Below are 8,911 nucleotides of genomic sequence, written 5' to 3'. Positions count from 1 at the left end.
CAATATCAATTATTTAAGAAGTTATTATTTTTACAAACTAGTATTGTGTTCTTATCTCTTGTGACTTTTCACCTAAATCAGTTCCGACAAAACAAAATTGAGCTAAATTAAAATCAACTGATAGATGGCCCCGACCAATGATGAATAGGCCATTTTACAATTGTGTGCTTAGTTACCTGGCCTATGAATGCAAGCGAGGCTGGAGGTGACCTTGCTTTGATATAGACCTCTCTGCATTCCTCATTGCCATCTAGTGAGTATATGAACAACTTGATTTACACAACAAAAGCAGTGAGGTCTTTACCAAAAAAAGGTCACCTCCAGCCTCGCTGCCATTCAAAGGCCGTACAGGCCACTGAACAGACAAGTGTAATATGGTCTTTTGTCAAAAGTTACAGTTACAACTGGCACTTGTAACGTCCTATCCAGACCTTCCTACTTGTTTACAAGGTGATAATTGCACCCTTATCAAACTAATAATCTAAAGTTCAAGTTCCCTCCTTATCTGCTGCCTTCTTCGGACAGTTTCAGCCTCAGCAGCAAGATCATCGGCATCAGCTTCCTCGTCCTCATTCATACTTACAGAGCTGATCCTTTGCAGTTGGCCGCTCTTATTCAGGGCAGAAAGTCGGCTAAAGTATCGAGCGATCTGTTGCTCCGTCAACCAGTCGATCTTGGTGAACATTTTCTGGCCAGTCTCGTCTCTTAAAGACTTCATTTTACAGGCCACATCGGAAGCGGTTGCTTTCTTACCAGTTTCTTCTCCCATCCAGAACATGTCTAACAGATAGCTCTTCGCTTTTTCTGAAAAGGCCACTGATTTCCGTGTTCTCCGAAGAGCCCATCCATGTTCCACTTGGCCAGCTGGAGATTGGTCGTCAAAACTTCTGGCTGATGTCTGACCACGAACGTAGACACCACCTATGGAATGACATGCCTCCGTCCATTTCCATTTGATCTCGTTGTACGCCGACTCCTTTCCTAGCTTCACCATGTGTTTCCCGACATCCAGGTGCTTTTGGAGGGCGGCGAATGACTTGAACGTCTTGATGCATCCTTCTTGACAGGAGAACATCTCACTTTCGTGTTCCGTCTGTGACGGGAAAGGTAATTCCTTCAATGGCCCAGGCTCAGATGTAGCACTTGCTGGCTCTGCACGTTGCTGATATGTACCTGCCTCTATGTGTGGTCTGCTGAAGGGTTCTAGTGTAACGAGCTTCGTAGGACCTTGGGGTGTTCCAAACCTTGCCAGTCTGACTGTGCTATAAAACTTTCCAGGACCGACATCATAGGCACACCACACCCTCATGCCTCCATTCTCGTACGAGAAGTTGTGTAGCGCCTGCACTCCTGCCATACTATGTTTGGTCATTGTCTGCGCAGATGCCTGGACTCGACACACCGCGGCATAACAGCCTTTGACTCCCCCGTATGACTCAATGGCGGCTTTCATGTCACTGGCTGTTTTTACATCATTGCCTTCGTTTATGAAGCGTCTCATGTGGCTTTTGAGTGCGGCGGTGCGACGATCGCAGATATCTTTGCCTGCCTGTGGTTCACTAAAGTCGTATCATGTGATCTTGACTCCAGTGTGATCACCAATGCTGGGGAGCGACAGCAAAAGATAAGCGCAGTGGTAACATCCGGCGTTGTTGGATCTCAAGTACACCTGGCTGAGGTTTGGCTTCAGAGTTTTCAGTGTTGCTAACGTGTGTTCAATCTTGGAGGCCACTGCGAACCAGTTCTGATTACGCTCATCGAATAGATGGATGTAGGTTCGTGTCTAAAATAAAATGAGTGTGGTTGATTTCAAACACGCGCTAATCTTAACCATGCATTCTCTGTTACATTTTTTTTTATTTATTTCCTTAAATTGCATTAAATTGAGGGATAGAAACCTGCATCCAAAGAAATTACCGCTTCACTTCTCAATCGCCACGTCCTACAAATCAAGATGGATTATCCGATGGTATAATCAGCAATTTTTCGTCTGATATTTTTCCTTTTACCTACAAGTTGTTGCAGTTTGTCTGGAAAATATCAATAGTTGCGGGTTTTGTATCTTTTAAAGAAGACAAATAATAGCTTAAGCACGATTTCAACATCAAACGTACCACGATTTCTTCGTTGTCGGCTTTAGTAATAGCAACAGTAATGTGCCAAGGTTTCCCTTTCTTCCCAAACCAATCGCGCTGTGTCTCTCTATAACTTGTCGGTAAAAACTTCATGGCCCAGTCCATGATCAGTAGTGCTTCGGTTTCGGAAAGGGCATCAACAGCAGCAGTCTTTGCGGCATCTTGGTGGACTGATCGTATAATGTGCGACTTCCAATCCTCAGGTTTCGGGATTTCCGCTTTTCATTGTTGCTGAGGAAAAGTAAGAAAGCAGGAATGTTAGTCATGTAAAACTTAATGTCTAGAGTGGAGATAACCCATTGACCTCCTCGACTAAAAGGTATACTTGTTTGAGCGCTGTCTTTCTACTGCATAAAGAAAAGGTACATTTTGTACCTCCAAGCTGAGTCACTCTAATTAATTAATACCTTAACTGAAGATGAGATAATGCGACCTGAATATCCGTGACGGCATCCCTCAAGTCATTACATTGGTCACAGCCAATGTTGTGCTGGTGGGAACAGGTTCCACGGTACTCGATTTCATCACTGCTCAATGCATACACGCTGCAATGATCTGCACAAGGCGTCTCATTTGAGATGTGTAGCTTGAAGTCGGTTGACAGATAGCGTTTGCCAGCTTTGAGACATGAAACAATTCCATGTGCCTCTTCATCTTGTAGGCCTGCATGAATAAAATTCCATTAACTAAAGCGCAGACAGGCCGTCCGCAACCAAGTGACTTGTATGATTATAAATGAAAAAGAGTACGTTTTATCGAAGGCACGTAGAAAAGGGTACTTAGTAAAGAACTACAGCTCCCATTTGCTATCTTTTCGACCACATGTGACCCAAATGTCCAGTTTCCCAGCAACAATTAACGTACAGGGTAACTGATGAAATATAAACGCGTAATCATGATTTGGAAGAATACCGTGTGCACAGCAAATACCTTGAAACAATCACCTTACATTTCAACTGATTGCATGCATGAAAAGTACATAGAGGATGCCATAGTCAAAAAAGTGAGACCTTATTACCTCTCTCACATCCCACTGCCTCTCATCCTCACCCTCCCCTTTTATTTGCCCCAGACCCCTCCATCCCAAACACACATTTTGTGTTGTGTATTCAAGGAAATGCCTATCAAGGCTATCATGATCATCTCTATTACCGTTTTTGCCAAGTATACCAGTTATTTCTTCCAAAGAGGCAATTGCATTGACGCCGTCCGTTTGTGTGCTGTCCAGACCTGCCAATGACTTCTGGGACACGGCGCACACCTAAAGAGTAAGAGTTTATGAATCATGTGCTTGATTACGAGGGTAACAAAACAAAACCTGCTGCTTATGTTGGCCTTGATTTCATTCACACTAAGCTCAAGAGAGCGCGGAATCACTTGCGTAGACTGAAATGAAACTACGGAATAAGACGGCTTTGTTTCCATTCATACCTTGAGGATATTGAAGAGTGTTGATCTCCCGAGTGGTTTGAAGCGGGTTTCTAAACAATAGGTCTGATACAGCTGGACAAGTCTGGATGAGATGACTGTTCTCACTACATTTGGGATGTCTATTTTCTCTCCATTTGACAGCTTTAGCATTTTCGTTCCATACGCCACGTCTTGCAGAAATGAAGGACTGGATATGAAGTCCAAGAAATGGTCGACCTTAGCAGGATCCAGCCTCGATCTGGTAATGGATGGTGGTTCTATAAGCTCTCCAGGCTTAGTCTGAAACGCATGTCTTCTTGCCTCATCAATTCTGAACTTCGTCAGTCCCGGCACCAGCTTTAGTAGTTCCATCTTGGTGTAGTCACTGGCGAAGAGGGAGAGAATCTGCTGCTGTGTGTACCAGGAACTAGCTTCATTGTAGAGTGTCACAAGTCTAGATACCAGGCTGTCCTCCTCGGAAGCAGCAGAGACAGACCGTCCGATTTGGTGCTTTGTGAAAACTTGCTTGACCAGCCACGATGAATTTCCGGGGGCAATAGCAGCCAGAACGGTATCAACGGCTTCTTCGGCCTTTTTCCGGTAGTAACGCTGCGTTGACGATGAGATAGTCATAACATCGGACTTACATTGGGACCTGACTGGACTGATCCGGCCATCAGTTAATTTCAACAGGTAGCTGTTGAGGTACTGAAGCTGATGCTCAACCCGCGGCGTGGGCTGCCACTCACGAGAGGTCTCTACCTCCACTGTCTCTTGGGAGGTCGAGAAGATATCCGAATTCGGGTCGCTTTGCTATAGTAAAGCAAAAAAATTCTTGTTTAGTGCGATGAAACTTCAATTGCCTGCTAGCTGAATCTACGCCCGAATAATAAGCAATACATTTCTTCCGATTTTTGGCTTGATTACTCTCCTAATCAATTAGCTCAGTGCTCATAGAGCAAATTCCATGTCGATCTAGGGTTAAAATTACGCGAAAAAAAGATGTACACAGTGGCAATAGTGAGAATTTTCTGGTAAACTGCTAATTTGAAAAAGGCCTCCCTTTTTATAAGGACTGAAATTGTACACAGAAAAGTACAGGGGATTTTTTTTGGAAAGGGGGTGGTTAGGGCAGGTTGGAGTAGCCATTGTTAGCAGATCAGTTCAGAATCCATGAAAACTTTGCCTTCATGACTGCAAAGTTCATTTGTTTTAAATTTGTTTACCATTTTTAGAAAATGTAGGGACTGAAGAGCAACCTTGTCATCAATATATTTATCATCCCTTGACTGCATGAGAAAAATGGAAGTTAACTGTATAGTACAGATTGAACAACAATCTTCATACTATGGTGAAAACCCCTTCTCTTCTTTACTACAATGGAAAGTTTTTAGGTTTAGCAGGAGTTTGTAAAGCTCATAAAGGATATTTAATAGAACACAATAAACAGTCTTTGTATGTATGTAATCAAATTTATTTTATTTCTGTGTGGACTACTGCTTGGCTTGGCTCAGTCTTGCCTTGCAGGTAGAGTAGTACCTAAACAGATAAAAAATGTTAGTAGAATGTAAAGTTTGGTTTCACTCTAGTAAAGATCACACTGTATGTTGGCAGTCAATTTGTTTTGAATTTGGTTGTCCTAGCTAAGTATAGTTAATGTGGGCATGACCAGTTAATGCAAAACCTCCGACAAATTGTGCAAGAAAAAAACACAGGAGTGGCAAAATTCACTATAATTTGGCTTTTGGGCTGAATACGCATGCAAATCATCTGTTAACTTTGAGCCACAAAAGTTAAACATTTGAGAATTTTTTCCGAACTTGGGAGTTTCATGGCAATTAAAAACTATCTTACCAAGGATTTTTCTTTGGCACTCTTGCCAGCCTGAGACATTTTAGGTGGACATATCTGTTACCTGAGCACTGAAAGAACACATGACACAACTGAGAACTATTTGGCCTTCATATCATTCTTTGGACCATTTCAAATTTCCATAAAATTAATAAGTTAATATGAATTGTGTAACACAAGTTACATCTAGCTCATGAAAGTCTTCACTTTACACATTGTCAAGTAAATACACAGAGGGCATGGCTGCGTGGTGAGAGGAATTTTATCTTTGAAGGCACTTAAAGACGTAATAAGCACTATATGAACTTTTTTAATAGTATAAAGTTTTCACATGATGTCACAGCAGCCATTTTGGTGTTCCAAAACAAAGAAACGGCAGCCATATTGGTGTACCAAGTCTATCCTCCGGGAATTAAACTCTATATTTTATGCAAAAATTGTCTTTTGTTTTAGTAAACCAATACGGCTGCTGGTCATGCTAGTGAAAACGTTCTATAGAGAAAAGTGCTATCAGCATGAAAAGATAAAATTTGTTTTCTCAAGCCCCATGTAATGGTCTATTTTATAGATGTTGATGAAAAGTGCTGATTGCTTACAGATTTATGTGATTTAGTGATATTTTTTTAAAAAATAATCTTCATTCGAGAAAAAATAAAATGGTCATCTACATTTAGGTTTGTTACCTTGTTCTCTTTTTTCTTTGTTTTATTTTCACAAATTACCATTCCATCTTCTTCGTTTTTTGATCTCTGTTGTTGGAATAGTAATAACAGAACATGTCAAAAACTTTCAAGATATAGCAGTTACAATTCTTTTGCTTCTCTTTTGCCAAACATTAACTTGAACCTAACACTTTGTCGAATGTTTTAAATAATTGGAGTTCCATTGTATGCAATATTGTCCTCAAAGCAACACACCTTTTTGCAAATGCAGTGCTTGTATTCTGCTGATTGCTTCTCTGTAAAAGAAGAGACAAACTTTATAAATGAAGTCTTTGTGGTTAAAAAAATGGCAGTAAAAGGATTGCTTGATTAGAAACTAACTATAATGAAAATAAAAAAGTTTCCTTTTCATATTTTCACTGTCAGGTTCGAGTTACTGTCTAATTGAACTCAAAATAATGTACTTTGAACAGAATGACTAACTTGTCTGATAGTTAATACCTGAAGCTGTTTTCCTCTCTTTAGGGTTTACAAGGTCATTTATTGAGCCTCTCTTCGTTCCACATACAGTTGAAAAAAGGTCATCATCAGCTATGGCATCAGATTCCGTTAAAAAGTTTAATAATGATAGGTTTAAGAATTAAGCTTTAATTTGTCATCAAGTACTTATCACAATTATGGTAACAAGTACTAGAAAAATAATATAATTTAGTCGCCTTCTAAACTGAGTCCACTATCATCCAAACAAACTGGCAACAAAAAAGCACCAGTACCAGTTGGTTCACGAATAGCCGATGCAGCGTAAGTACCAGTTGGCTTGTGGCGTGTTGGGTCAGGATTAGCTGATGCAGCACTAGTACCAGTTTGCTCACGACATGTTGGCTCATGAATAACTGATGCAGCACAAGTACCAGTTGGCTCATGGTGTGTTGGGTCAGGATCAGCTGATGCAGTTTTAGTACCAGTTGGCTCACGGGATCTTGGCTCACAATTAGCTGATGCAGCACTAGTACCAGTTAGCTCATGGTGTGTTGGCTCAAGAATAGCTGATGCAGCACTAGTACCAGTTGGCTCACGGGATCTTGGCTCACAATTAGCTGATGCAGCACTAGTACCAGTTAGCTCATGGTGTGTTGGCTCAAGAATAGCTGATGCAGCACTAGTACCAGTTTGCTCATGGTGTATTGGCTCACGAATAGCTGATGCAACACTAGTACCAGTTGGCTCACGGTGTGTTGGCTCATGGATAGCTGATGCAGCACTAGTACCAGTTTGCTCATGCTGTATTGGCTCACAAATAGCTGATGCAACGCTAGTACCAGTTGGCTCACGGTGTGTTGGCTCATGGATAGCTGATGCAGCACTTGTACCAGTTTGCTCATGGTGTATTGGCTCACGAATAGCTGATGCAACACTAGTACCAGTTGGCTCACTGTGTGTTTGCTCACGGATAGCTGATGCAGGACTTGGACCAGTTTGCTCATGGTGTATTGGCTCACAAATAGCTGATGCAACGCTAGCACCAGTTGACTCATGGTGTGTGGCTCACGAATAGCTGATGCAGCACTAGTATCAGTTGGCTCATGCTGTTGGGTCAGGATTAGCTGATGCAGCACTAGTACCAGTTTGCTCATGGTGTATTGGTGAATGACACATCCCCAGCCATATCCTGAGGCATCAGTAGAATGGGAGACAGTGTGACGTTAATTCGTTCCTCTAAGGGATGGATTTATCCCAGTTGTTGAGAAACCTCCAATAAGAAACTTCTTCCCATTGGACATCATTTAAGGTCACTGTATCTTTCCCTGCATGATCAGGTCGAGCCTTACTGATTTCTCTGATAAAAAAAAGTGTTGCTGCTGGCACGGCCAACAAAAAAAGAGTGCACTTACCCTGAAAACGCTGCAGCGCTGCAGACTCCTTTATACCAATTGTGTAGCTCAGTTCTATTAGGACAGACAGCATGACATATGGAGCAGCCTTTGCTGCATAAAGTTGTAAGGCTCTTGGGCGCTCCTGAGGCAGCTTCGACCATGGACCATTTGCAGTAAAGATCTCTGCATTTAACTGATTGTCGATATATTAGGAGCAAGGAGTACCCTGGGATCTCAGGAATCCTGTCGCTGCTAGGCCAATACTGTGGTAGATATAAGGGGACGTTTTCCACACAAAAGGTAGTGTCATGCACACCAACCACAGTCTCCCGAAAGAGAAACCTAAATGCGCATGAGAACGATGTGATGGTAGCCAGACTTATCGTTGCACTTCGTGACAAATGACAATTTGTAAACATACCTTCTCAAACTCATTAATTATTCATGCAGCTCTTACCCAATCAGAGCATCTTATTCTGGTCAGGTGGATTGGTTTAGAAACCCCATGAAAAACAAATTGAAAACTCAGCCGTGTTTGAAATAATTTCAAACACGGATGCAAATTTTCTTAATCTGCACATTGATAAAGCAAGAAAAACACATGACGATAAACAACTTTATTTAATCACACATTTTACAAAATAAACTTTAAACCTAAATTATTTACAGCTGAAGTTAACTGTAACGGTACAGTTATTAAACTCCCCAAAACAGAGAGGTCCATTCTTTTTCTAAATTTAAATTCTTACTCAATGGTGGCGACCTCATCTTTTGGTTCACTGTTAACTTTGCTGTACACTTCCAACCTGAAATGGCACTAATGTTAGAAATTCCCAGTTCTAAGACATACTAATTTTTTACTCTCTACCCCTGCATTTAACAGACTAGACGCACATGTTACCTCAGAATAGCGCTGGCCACACACTTTTCCTCTTCTTCACGAGTTTTAGGTCTAAATCTGCACTCTGCCATTTGCTTT

The 8,911-nt window shown here is 41.5% G+C and overlaps 1 pseudogene; it reads right to left on the bottom strand.

Annotated features, from left to right (window-relative positions):
* Positions 1–412: 412 nt before the first annotated feature.
* On the bottom strand, positions 413–4,193 carry LOC149115182 (uncharacterized; annotated as a pseudogene).
* Positions 4,194–8,911: the final 4,718 nt, after the last annotated feature.

Source organism: Orbicella faveolata, unplaced genomic scaffold (assembly GCF_042242905.1).
Source record: "Orbicella faveolata isolate gen_17 unplaced genomic scaffold, um_ofav_v1 contig_13, whole genome shotgun sequence".
NCBI classification, from domain to species: Eukaryota; Metazoa; Cnidaria; class Anthozoa; order Scleractinia; family Merulinidae; genus Orbicella; species Orbicella faveolata.
The sequence above is the reverse complement of the archived record's forward strand: the minus strand, read 5'-3'. Positions and strand labels throughout refer to the sequence as shown.